The sequence below is a fragment of the Mus caroli genome, chromosome 13 (genome assembly GCF_900094665.2).
Source record: "Mus caroli chromosome 13, CAROLI_EIJ_v1.1, whole genome shotgun sequence".
NCBI lineage: Eukaryota > Metazoa > Chordata > Mammalia > Rodentia > Muridae > Mus > Mus caroli.
In genome coordinates this window covers 67,090,893-67,104,353 of record NC_034582.1, presented here as the reverse complement: position 1 = coordinate 67,104,353, position 13,461 = coordinate 67,090,893, and the positions used below count along the sequence as shown (strand labels likewise).

Sequence of the window (13,461 nt, the reverse complement as noted above, 5' to 3'; positions counted from 1 at the left end):
GTCAATTTTTTGAGTACTTACTCTACAGCATGACTGACAGAGTGCCAGACACTCCTCATCTTCTAGTTCTGTCATCTGGATCAAAGCTTGCAGAGGAAGCACACTAGGGCACAGGTGGATGAGGGGTCACCACTGGAACGGTATGACTCAGAATGACTCAACCAAAAGGAGACAGTGATGGATGGCATCAGAAAATTCTTATTGTATTTTCTCCTCTAAAAATAGGTATGGATATGTTAGAATGTCTACATCAAAGGGACAGGATAGAGCTCATTGCACTTTCTGTTCCAACCTTTGTGGAGCCTCCATGAGAAGACCTCCATTCTGTCCGGGTGGGAAATGGCATTTTGCTCTCACAAGAGCTTTGATCAAATCACATGTTTGAGTAATAAAAGCAAATGTCAGACCTTACGTAGAATGAGGTAGCTATTTCTGGGAGACTCAGTGATTAAAAAAGATGATGTAGGCCTGAAAGTCTTCTTTGAAGGGCAGCGCAAATGGCACAAAGCCCCTTGAACTTCTTCAACTCCAAAGTAGAAAGAGTGTGGAGCCAAAACCCATGAGCATTTTCCTGGATGAGAAGGTACAGAGAGACACAGTGACTGGTGAGAGTCATGCCGACCATGAATGACTCTTATACAGATGACTTCTTTCTACCCTCGTCTTGAAAATATCAAGGCACAGAATGAGAACTAAAGACTGGAAGTTACTTAATGACATCCTGATGGCTGCTGCTCTGTGTCTTTGGAGCATTTTGGTCTTAAAAGAACGTGATGGCATTGCTGAGATGACCTATCAATGGACAATGCCCAAGGAAGCTTTGCTGGGGCCTTCATTCAGGCTCAGCATCACTCTGGGGCTCTGTTGGGGCTCATGGGTGGTGGCTCAGATGAGGAGAAATTTGACCTTTGGATGCTGTGCTTGGATGGAAGTTCTGATTATTTATTATTATTATTATTATTATTATTATTATTAATTATGTGCATGTATATCTGTGCACATGGGCACATGCATGTTGGCACTTACAAAGGCCAGAAGAAGAATTAGAGTTAGAGTAATAAACAGAGCTGTAGATATAAATCCAGCAATCCACACAACATGGGTGCTGAGAACAGAACTGAGGTCATCTGCAAGAGTCACAGAACTCTTAACCACAGTGATGGGTATTCCTAGTTGTCAACTTGACTCTATCTGGAAGGAACTACAATCCAGAAATGGAGGTCACACCTGTGATCCACATCTTGTGGCTGGAAGACACAGGTTTCTGACCTGGATCTTGTCATGGAAATCTTGAGGCATAATGGCCATGAGGCAAGCAGATCTCTGAGTTAAAGGTCAGCCTGGGACAAAAACAAGTTGCAGATCCAGGTGTGGTGTCATACACCTTTAATCTGAGCCACACCTTCTGCTGGCGGCCTACATAAAGATATTGGAAGAAGGAAGACTCACTCTTCTTTGACTGCTTGCACTTACTTGCCAGCACATCTGTTGAAACCTATTTCTATAGAAGTCAAGTTTATACAGAAGTCCAGGTGAAACAACTATCCTTATGGGACTGCACAACTGCTAGATCCTTGGACTTTCAATTCACAGCTGCCCATTGTAGGGTCAGTTGGACTCTAGACTGTAAGTCATTACAATAAATTCCCTTAATATATAAAGACATTCCATAAGTTCTGTGACTCTGTAGAACCCTGACTAATATCACCACTTAGGTACTTCTCCAGCCCTCTACCTGGATCTTAAAGTTACCTTTTGTCCTTTTGTCTGTTGTAGAAATTATCTAGTCTCAATTTGGTTTCTACTCTACTTTTAACTGCTAAGTTCCCGGATAAAAGATGCACACTACCTTTATATTTATAATAAGCCTTAATTAACACAAGAGCTGGGCAGATAGCTATCCTCCATGCCATTAATTCCAAGCCAATAATCCTATTATATTATTTGCCATGTTTTATTTTGGCTGCCCTTAACTCAAGTTAGCCAAACTACATGGCCATTATTTTAAGATTTTTACCCCATGTGATTTCTCCTCTATTCATTTCTTCTCTCTCACCTTGTGGTTTCTCCTCCAACCCTACCTATGTCTCTTCTCCCCAACTATTGGCTGTCAGCATCTTTATTTACCAATCAGAATTAACTTCTGGACAAGGTCACATAGAGTCACTTGGGTCTAGGAATAGACCCTCTCATCTCTGGGGCAACCAGGTCTTGGGGGCCCGGATTTAACATTACAATACATAGCAACAGACCAAATCTCAACATTCATTTGGTGACACATTTTTTAATTGCCACTGACTTAGAGAACACAGCCTTTTAATGTAGTTAACAAGGGATTGAGGAGACAGCTCAGTGGGTAATAGCTTTGCTTTGTAAGCATGAGGTCTGCATCTAACTCCACAGCATCCATGACAAAAGCTAGACTCTGCTCAAGTATTGATCCCAGGGATCCTATCAGATGTAGGAGACCAAGAGAGAAGACTCTGGAAGCTTTGAGTCAGCAAGCCTGGGGTATGAATTGAAGAAACAGAGACAAATAAGGAATGAGTGAAGACCAACATCCAGCACCACCCTCTGACCTCCATATGTGTGCCCACACTCATACAAAGGAATGGATATATGTGTATTACACTTACAGGTATACATGCTCATATACACATGCATACATACACATATATACTTGTTAGGTGAGACCATCAACACACACACACATACAGAGAGACATATTTCTTAGCTTGTACCATCAAACACACACACACACACATACACACACATGCATGCACATGCATACACACAGGAATGGATACATGTGTAGTACATATACAGGGACATGTGCTCCTACACACAGATATACATGCATACACGCATGTATACTCATAAGATTAGATCATCAACATGCACACATATATACATACACACAAACAAAGAGACACATACTTCTTAGCTTATACCATCAAACACATTTGCACATGTGCACACACACACACACACACACACACACACACACACACACACAAACACACACATTCACTTAGCCCATCCCAAATAGTATGTGATTTTTTAGCAAATCATCTCTTTACCCTATTGCTATTATTAAATGTGTGCCCCACAGGCACGCCTGTGTGAACACTTGGTCCTCAAATGGTGGTAATATTTCAGGAAGTTATGAACCATTTAGGAGGTGGGTTTTAGTTGGAAAGAGTATATTACTAGTGGGGATCATTGAAGTCAGTCCCTGGGCTTTCTAGACTGCTTTCTGTTTCCTGGTCCACTCAGATGAACAGCCTGCACCACCTACCCCCACTGCCATAGATGGAGCTTCCCTGCCATACCTTCCCAGCCATGCTGGAGGGAAGTCCTTTTATGAGACAAAATGAATCTCTTCTTCCAGGAGCCTGGCTGCAGTAGTGCCAAAATAATAAATGCACTTTGTTGAACCATTGATAAAATGAGTAAGTATTCCTTCCATTTCTACCAGTGATAGCTCAGCAGCACAGCAGACTGTAGAGGTGTGTGTGTGTGTGTGTGTTCTTGTTGGGGATCTGGATGACCTTGCAGCAGCATAGACAGCCCATAGGCTACCAGGTAAAAAGACCATAGCCTACCAGAATTGCAGAGTCCGTAGACTTCCAGGACCACAGGCTCTAGCCTACCAGAGGCACAGAGACCATAGGCTGGCTACCAGAAGTGTATAGAAATCACAGCCTAACAGTTGTGCAGAGAAACTGCACCATGTGGTTTCCCTAAAATGCCACCTTCCAGAGAACTTCTCAGTTAGTTCCTATCAGGAATCTCTATGGTTGATGCCTGGGCACCTGTTAATTGGTTTCTAAGGTGAAATTTAATAATGCTGAGGACTCTGACTAGCAAGTATTAAAAGGCAAGGATAATAAATTCCATAGAGTCAGCAAACAATGAGTATTCATGATGAAATTCCTCTAATCAATTTTTCCACAACTTCAACACCAGAGATGGTGCTGAGAAATATTTCTGATCCTGTCTCTCCTCCTGGCCTCGTTTTTCACTTAAAACATTTCTGGAGTACTATTGCTTGTATTTATTCATCCCCAAAGTTAATTGGACATCTGTAGCAATGCCCAGGTCTCAGAACACTGCCACAGGGCAGACGTCAGCTTGGAAAATGTCTGCTAACAGGTGTGGGAGTGGGTGTATGTTTCAAGTGTAAAGTTGAGTTCAATGGCAGCTTCAACCCATTTTGCTTCTAGCAGTATCCCCTTCTCTCTAAGATGGTAAGTGACCTCTAATGCTGGACATCAGAGAACAGACTGTGCACATTAACACACGCACATCTTCCTAGTTCTTTTGAGGAGCATGCCCTTAAAATCATTTTCAACATTTCAGTATTAAGTTGTATTTACTGTAACAATATACCTTGGGCAGGGTTTGCTCCTAATTACCTAGTAGCATAATTATATATTCGGTCATAACATATTGATTTTTAACTTTGTTTTTGTTATTTGTTTATGATAAAAAATAATGATGCAAATTCCCCTGTCCAGCACTGGAATGGTATAATGTAGCGTTCACATACTTCAGAACCCTAGAAGAACTAGGCTGTGGAGCCCTGCCTTTGAAATATGATTTAAAACAGAATTCATAGTGCCGCAGAATTACATAAAACTGTGTGAAATTGTGCAGATAATCATTTAAATCTCCCTACATGAAAAGATAATTGCTCTAGAAATTAACTGTACCTGGGGTTCATTCATTTGGTCATGGCTAGTTTCTTATGTAGCGCTGATTTGATATTAGAGCTAATTAAGATCAGGTCAGAGTTGCTGAAGGTCAGACATTAATGTGTGGGATCATTGAAATGATAATTATAAACAGATTAGGAAGCCACGGTCCTTTATAAGGGGTTATTAGGTAATTACTGTGAGCACGAACAGCTTACTGTAATAATGGATTATCGACTCCTCACGGCACTCTCAGGGTGAGGGTGGACTACTTCCTCAAGGACTAAGGAACCACGTTGTCCAAACCCAGAGCCTAGTAAATAAATCAGAATCTTGGTAGTGGTGGCCCACTCTTTCCTGGAAGGGTTTTTGCTTTGGGGAAGGCCTGTTGAGGCTAGTGTGCCTTTGTTTACCTGAATGCCAAGAGGGCAGGTGCTGAGTAGGGTAGAGATGGAGAGAATCTCATTCCCTATTGTTAGACTGATATACAGTGGGGCACAAAAGGCCTCTGTGGGTCATCTGGATTTTGAGTGTAGGAAGCCCACGACCAACTGCCCAAGGTATAGGGATCTCACTGAGCATGCTCTGTCTCCAGTCTGGGGTGAATCTCACTCAGCTTGCTTTCTCTGGGCATACTTTAACAATCACCTGAACTGAAATGCTGGTAAGGATCATAAAAGTTGGCATTCAGGCCCAGGGCCATGCAGAATTTGTCCTCAAACCGGGAGAACTCTGTGACAGACAGGTGTTCACCTCAGGTCAGCCCACAAAAGTAAACATTAAGGAGAAATGAGTTCATGAGCATGGCCAAAGTGTTTAACTTGCTTTCTGCCTTGTGCATGTCAGGATCTGGCAGCTTCTTCTCCCCAGAAAACCCCAGTTCCTGCTTCCAGTTCTTGCCAAGACTTTCTCTTCTGCAGAATCAATCCTGCCGCCTCCTTCACAGACTTTGTTACGGATGAATCAGAAAAGCATGCTGAAGTAGGAGTCTCCAAGTCGGTTCACTGTAAGGCTTTAAGTCTTCAGTCCAGAGCTGAGCTTCCGAGGAAGTCATCAGAGGTGGGGGTTGAGGTGAGGTACACTTATGATAAGGAGGACTGAGGCACTAGCACTCTGTGACATTGGACACGTGGCCTCTGGTGTCAGTGTTCCAGGCTTTGGTTGCCCACCACGGCAAGGTCTTCTTTGTGATGGTCTCAGAGTATCCGAGTATCTTCTCAGAGTCCAGTCTTGGCCTCAGGCTGGGATTTCTCTGATCTCTGGCCATTTCTATAGGACTTTGACCTCAGCTTGAGTTTTAGGATTAGCAAAGCATATCTGTCTTTCAGCATCATTCATCACACATAAACTGTCTCTTACACTCACACAAGCACTCACACTCATACAGTCACATACACACACATATACATACATTCACATACAAACACACAGACACTCAATAAGCACACACACACACACACACACACACACACACACACACACACATATATATATATATATATATATATGATATGTGATGCTGAAGTATACATGTTTTATATATATATATATGCTGAAGTATATATGTTTTATATATATATATATATATATATATATATATATATACACACACACACACACACACACACACACACACACACACACACACACAGTATTTACTTAAAAAAATAGAGATAGGCCCTAAGCACAAAATGTTAGGATGACATTGAGAGCCTCAACTCAGTATCTTGGGACTTCCATGCCAGGGACTCAGGACCATCCACTAAGAGATACCGCTGATGCTCTGTGTCAGCCTCACCCAGATGTCTTGTCAGTGAACCCTAGCTGCAGTGAATTTTGACTGTGTTTTTTTAGTAAAGTTTTACACTCTTCCATTTCTATTTGCTGCAAGAGCCTGCTCAGTGTTATTCACCATCAAAGATGGATAAAAAGTGTGATAGAGAGGTGTATATAACAGAACCATGGGAGGATATTTGATCCTTTGTCTTGATTGGTGTGATGGTGGATAACATGTGTATGTGTAGAAGATCATGTGAGATCTCCATCACTCCTAAGGTTTGGAGAGATCTCATAGGGACTCATTGGTAATAGGCCAAAGCAAAACCTTTCCCTCAAGCTTCCTCATCCCAGCTGGGATGCCTCCTTTGTGACCTGGAGCTCTGACTACAATAAGTGAGTCAATATGGGATCTCAGACAACATGTCTGACCTTAGGTGCTTTGCTTGGAGCTTATGCATGGTTGAGGGTTCCAGGAAAGTGACTGAGAGGATGCCAGTTTGTGTCCATCAGGGAAAAGTAGCTACAGTCTTAACAGCATTGGCAGGAAAGTCAGTCACTAAGTCATCATGTGACTATTAGAGGAGACAGTGATTTTTAACAAGCAATGCTAAAACCCAAGGTTCAGAACGGAACTCAGATCCTGTTTCAGAGCAGCAACTGACTTCCTGATTGAGACTCAGTGAACCATATGAGAGGAGAGCCAGGGCCATGGGACCCAGGATTCACCTTGTCTGCCAACGTGCATAAATATGGATGCTGGGACCTGTTGGCTCTGTATCTGCAGCTCTGAGGCATTGAAACCTGGGAGTCTGGAGACATAGGGTCCTAGGATCATCCAACTTTGGAGCTTTGCCAATGTGTCAGAGAGAAGTCTCTGAGAGGGTCTACTTCAGGCACCTCCTTATGGTTAAGGAAGCACTACGGCTAAGGTCCAGACATCCCTAGCACTATCCTCCACTCCTCTTAGGAGGAGAAATTGGATGGTTGGAGCCTGGAATGCACCATACTTGAATATAATAGAGAAGACCATAGATGAAGAAAGGGCCACTCAGTGGGAAGTAAGTGGTGGAGAGAGTCCATGATCCCCAAGTGGGATATCTGCTAAGAGCGGGAGACTGAGCTGAAGCTCTCAGCTCCTTGCTTTCCTTTTCACATTCTTCTCAGATTCTACCTGGGCAGGCTTTGCTTCAGTCTTCATTTTGTTCTTGCACAGCTGTCTTTCAGAGGAGCTGCTAATGAATGGCCAGGGCAAGAGTGACTGGTCAGTGTACTGTTGAAGGCTTTATAGGCCTGCCCATGTCTTCCTGCCTTTAGGGTAAGCAAGGGCTGATGGGTCGCTGACAAAAGCTCTGTTCAGAGGGCAATTAACCTTGGAGAATCCTGTTCCAGAAGTCAATTGATGAGCTACTCCTCTCTGAGAGACAAGGTCTCCATTTCCAAGTTTCATGACCTTTAGGGCACAAAGCATAGTCATGATGTGTGCTTCTGTAGATACTATTCCTGGATACTTTTTCCGAAGTCATGAAAAATCCATGCTACATGCAGAGAGAGAATCTTCTGGTGTGGGGCATCTTTGAGCTGAAGGGAAGATTTCAGCATAGTGGAGGCTGGAGCATCAGAGGAAGGTGGAAACATCTGCTAGAGATGTCTGTGTAGTAATTCTTTTGCCTCAAAAGACGCAAATTGAATCAGTTCTCTCACCCTGCACATTTCTGTCTCGCAGAGTGTTGTGACATATCGCTTCCACGCAAATGAAAATAAATGAGGATTTTACAATAACATTAATAAGAAATGAAAATAAAAAGGCTCATTAGTCAAAATGCAGATGGCAGGAAGTGTCACAATAAAAGATGGATGAAGCAAAAACATATCGGGAGGGTCTATCTCCCAATACCAGGAGCTCATCAGCTGCTTGCAGAGTTTATGGGACACAGAGTGGTTCAGAAATGTTTGACTATCAGTCCTTGTCTCTGGGTGCCTTTCCTGAAATTCAAGTAACAACCAGGTGGAATCTTTCTCTCTCCAGATTTGCCTTAAGATCTTCATGTTTCACCCAAGTGAGAATGTTCCAGGATGCATTGCATCCTAACCACGGTGTCCTTTAGTGGTTTGTTTGTGGGACTAACTGGTGCTTTATGACACATGACAATTAGAATCGACTTGTGTCTTTGGTGGGCAGAGGAATTAGCAGGACAGCTCAAATCTCTGGCTGCTAAGCTGTCTGTCAATCTGACTGGCAGCATAACAGATCATTGTGATGTTTGCTGCAATGAAGCCTCAGTTCTCCCTCAGTCTCTAAGGCAGCCTGACTGGAATGGATCCTCCTTAGTGGGTTCATGTCCAACCCTGGGGCTTCCTTTTTCCTGTGAGACAACAACTCCCACAAAATAAGCCACCAAGTCAAATATTTTCTTTTTCTCGGCATTAAGACAATGTAATCCTGTTTCCTATGAGAGCTTCCCCACAGGGGTTTTCCCTCAATACCGGAAAGCTAAAAGTGGCTGCTGAAATACCAAGGAGACAGAGTGAGGGCATCTGTCAGTCTAATTCAGTTTTAGCTGCATGGCAGGGCCAGCGTAAGTTGGACAGGGATAATTAATAATATGACTGTTTCTTCCTCATCGGAGTCGGAGTTTTACTGGACAGCTCTGATCCAGGAACTTCCTCGATGGTGTGAAGCTCCTTCTGTGTTTGCAACCTCTGCACAGCATGTGGGCACTTTGGTCAGGGTTCAGGTTTGGCAGATAAATCAGAATGCCAGTCCATGTCAGACAGTGAACCTACAGTGAGTGGTGGGAATTCTCTGGCCAGCCCTTGCTCACCTCTAGATTCGAAAAGTAAAGATTCTCATCCCTTCCTCTGGCTCCTGCTTCCTTTTCATCCAACCTTTGGCATCAGTGAGGCGTGTTTGGCATATCCCTTTGTGTTGTGTAGGTGACTGACTGGATACCTAGATCCACAGAACTAGCTCCTTAAAGGGTTGTCGTATTTAGAGTGTCCATTGCTGTGAACAGACTCCATGACCAAAGTCTTATAAGGACAACATGTAATTGGGGCTGGCTTACAGGTTCAGAAGCTCAGTCCATTATCATCTATCAGGAGCATGGCAGCATTCAGGCAGGCATGATACAGGTGGACCTGAAAGTTCTACATCTTCATTTGAAGGCTGTTAGGAGAAGACTGGCATCTAGGCAACTAGGAGAGGGTCCTAAAGCCCATACCCACAGTGATGCACTTCATCTGACAAGGCCACACCTAATACAACAAGGCCACACCTTATAATAGTGCCACTCCCTAGGCCAAGCATATTCAAACCACCACAAGAGTTAACACAATTTATCTCTCATGTGTTCAAAGACATTGCACAGAGGTTCTCTGAATTGAGATTATTGTTTTGTTTCATTTTTTGATTCAAGGCTTTTCAACAAGATGTTAACCCATGGGGTGTAGGAGAAAAAGCGATATTAGCTTCTGGTGACCAATTAAATCTCAAGAAAGAGAATGGTGATTTTGAACATATTACTTCAGGTTTGAAAGTTCAAGAAAACCTCACAAAAGGAATCTTAATCCTGGCCTGGATCTTTCCGACAGGCATGCAGAATGTAGGAGAGACGATTCCATACCATTACCATTGCTCCTGGCTTCAGAGACTTTGCAAGCTCAGGGGCAGCTTTCGAAGGCAGGAGCATGATGTTGACAAATCTAAAGAGAAATGTACCCGGTGCTGTGAATTGTGGAGTATCCCAGAACGCAGACTAGCATGAAAGTGTTTATTGTGACATTCATACCTATCTGTAGTTTTATTAATCCAAGGTCAAGTGGTTTATTTTGTAGCAGATAGGCTTCAGACTCTGGCAAGTCTGAGGGAAAATAAAATGGCATTTGTATATGACTCCAACACTGCCCACTGCATGCTTTAAAGTAACAACAGCTCTAGAAAGACCATGGTGGTCCAGAAAAATAGGGTACATACTTGTGCCAAAGAGGGGAGAGCAGTGTTAGACTGATAGTACTGACCATTGCTTATAGGCTCTGTCACTATCTATTGTACCAGTAACCCAGTCATGTTTCTCAGTCCCAAGGAAATGCATTCAAGGGAACCTGGGATTTTTTGAACCAGCCCTTATAAGAGGCTATGGGTCCATTTCACAAACTCAGGAAAAGCAAATGAACTGTTTGTATCTTAGACGCTTAAAGGGCAGTGTATGGACCTGACAGCTCCTGTGGTTAAAAGACTTGGACGTCTTTTTTTGTCCAGTTTCAAGAATGTAGAACATGATATGCTTTCAAGATGACTTTTGGAAATATAAGGGTTTTTTTTGTGATTGTCTAATTTAGGGTTTTACTGCTGTGAACAGACACCATGACCAAGGCAAGTCTTATAAAAACAATATTTAATTGAGGCTGGCTTATCATCAAGGTGGGAGCATGGCAGCATCAAGGTAGGCATGGTACAGGAGGACCTGAAAGTTCTACATCTTCATCTGAAGGCTGGTTGCAAAATTTTGACTTTCAGGCAGCTAGGATAAGGGTCTTAAATCTCACGACCACAGACACACACCTACTCCAACAAGGCCACACCTTCTAATAGTGCCATTCCTTGGGCCAAGCATACACAAACCATCACAGTAATCTTTGACAACACCATACTTGCATGCAATACAAGGCGATTGTATTCACCTCTACCCTCTCTCATGCTCCTCACTTGCACCTCTACTTCCTTATCCCCATCTGTTATCTCTCCTATCCTCATGCTCCTCCCTTTATCTCTTCCTTTTTTTTTCTTTTCCTTCCTTTCCTGTCTTTCCTTCTTTCTTCTTTTCATTTGTGGTATGCTCATGATTGCAACAGCCACGCCATATCCAGAAAACAGAACCCCACCATTCTCTCCATCTTTGGGTTTCCATAGCTCTTCCACCCCATCTTCTAAGATGTTCCCAGGGTTTCAGAGGGAGTAACGTAGATGTTCCTCCCATTCACTACAACTCATCCAACAGTCATTACTGTCAGCGCTTTGGCCAGTTATGGGTTCTTGATTTGACTGCCACCCACTTTCCAAAGGATCTTCTAACCAAAGCTGAGGGCGTTCCTAGCTGTGGATAAAATGTAAATATTTATTACATAGTAAACTACATGCCCACTTGATAAAAGGTCAGCAACATACTTCACTATAAGGCCAATGACCTTCTCAGTCATGAGCTTTTATAAAAATGTGGTAACCTAGACCCAGAAAGACAAACAATGTGTGTTCTCTCACACACTTGCAGGTGTGTTTAAGTGAGCGTCAATAGATGACAGGAAGCAAATAGAGGACATGACAGTGAAGTTCTGAAGGAGGTGTTTCTAGGGGAGGAGAGACTAAGTGTCATGATAGGAGGGCAGGGGACACAGATCAGAGAGGCGGGTTCAAACAAATATGAAACAGGTATAGGCAACTACTACTTTGTAAGGTACTCAAAATTTTTTTATCTAAAATTTAAAAAAAGGGTTTTGACAAAATGGCTTTGCAGGTACACTTGCCACAGAGCTTGAGAGCCACCCTTCCATCTCTGGAATCCACATGCAAGGGCAGAACTGACTTTCTCAAGTCGTCCTCTAATCTCCACAAGCTCATGGTGGCATTCATAGACCCTCATCCATCCATACACACAAATAAATAAATAAATGTAAAAAATTTGAGGAAACAGGAAGGAAGTTGAAACAGATGTACCCTACATGATTGGTTAATGCTGCTCCTAGAGTCACATTTTCTTTTCAAATAAAAATCCTGATGTTGGGCGTTCAGATACCTCCCCAAATAATAAAGACTATATGCCGTTGTTGATCTTGGTTACCATCCAGGACCAGATGGCTAAGACCTTATTGCTGAAGACTCTACTGACGTCGGTTGCAGGACATAGAGGAATCAAGCTGGTGTTGTGCTGGCAGTTTCTTGGCTGCTGGCTTAGCATTCATAGAAATAGAAAGTGCTGTTTAAGGTAGAAAAGGTGTATATGACCTTACCTTTGAGACATTTGAGCTATAATACTGAACTATCTGTCATAGTGGCATGGATGTTCAAATAACTGGTTCCTGATTAGATTTGAAGCTTAATCCTTTGGAAGAAATATATACTTGGAGTTGGAGAACTAGACAAAATGTCCTGTTTAAAATGTAGAATATACAGAACAGAAAAGATAGGTTTATGTCAAATATTTTGAGGTTGGAATTAAATCTAAATACTGGAATTCCGTCAGACCGGAGCAAATCAGCTAGCTAGAGGCTGTTGATTGGCTGGAGTGGAGTAATGCCTAAATCAAAGGAACTTGTCTTTTCAAGCTCTTCAGACAGTGAAGTTGAAAAAAGTTAAAGAGGAAAAAGCAAGTTGTCCCAGAGAAACCCTTGAAGAAGCAAAAGCCTGGTGAGACTTCTAGAGCTCTGGCATCATCCAAGCAGAGCAGCAGCAGCAGAGATGATAACATGTCCCACGTTGGAAAGAAGAGAAATATCAGTGTTCAAGAATTTAAAGGAAAAATTCTAATTGATATTAGAGAATATTGGATGGACTCAGCAGGCGAAATGAAACCAGGGAGAAAAGGTATTTCTTTAAACATGGAACAATGGAGCCAGCTGAAGGAACAGCTCTCTGGCATAGATGATGCAGTAAGAAAGCTGTAAAATCTGAGCCATATCAAACCTGGGCAATTGTAGTTGTCCTTTTACATTGGCTTTTGTTTTCTAAATGTTCTTTTCCAAGCTGTTGGATAGTTGGATTGCAGAACAATTTGTAAGACAAAAACTTTTTATTTATTTATTTATTTATTTATTTATTTATTTATTTATTTTTCATTATGTATTTTCCTCAATTATATTTCCAATGCTATCACAAAAGTCCCCCATACCCCCCTCCACTTCCCTACCCACCCATTCCCATTCTTTTGGCCCTGGCATTCCCCTGTATTGGGGCATATAAAGTTTGCAAGTCCAATGGGCCTCTCTTTCCAGT

At 42.5% G+C, this 13,461-nt stretch overlaps 1 pseudogene; it reads left to right on the top strand.

Annotated features, from left to right (window-relative positions):
- The first annotated feature begins 12,762 nt into the window (after positions 1 to 12,762).
- LOC110307536 lies at positions 12,763 to 13,135 on the top strand (annotated as a pseudogene).
- The last annotated feature ends 326 nt before the right edge of the window (positions 13,136 to 13,461 follow it).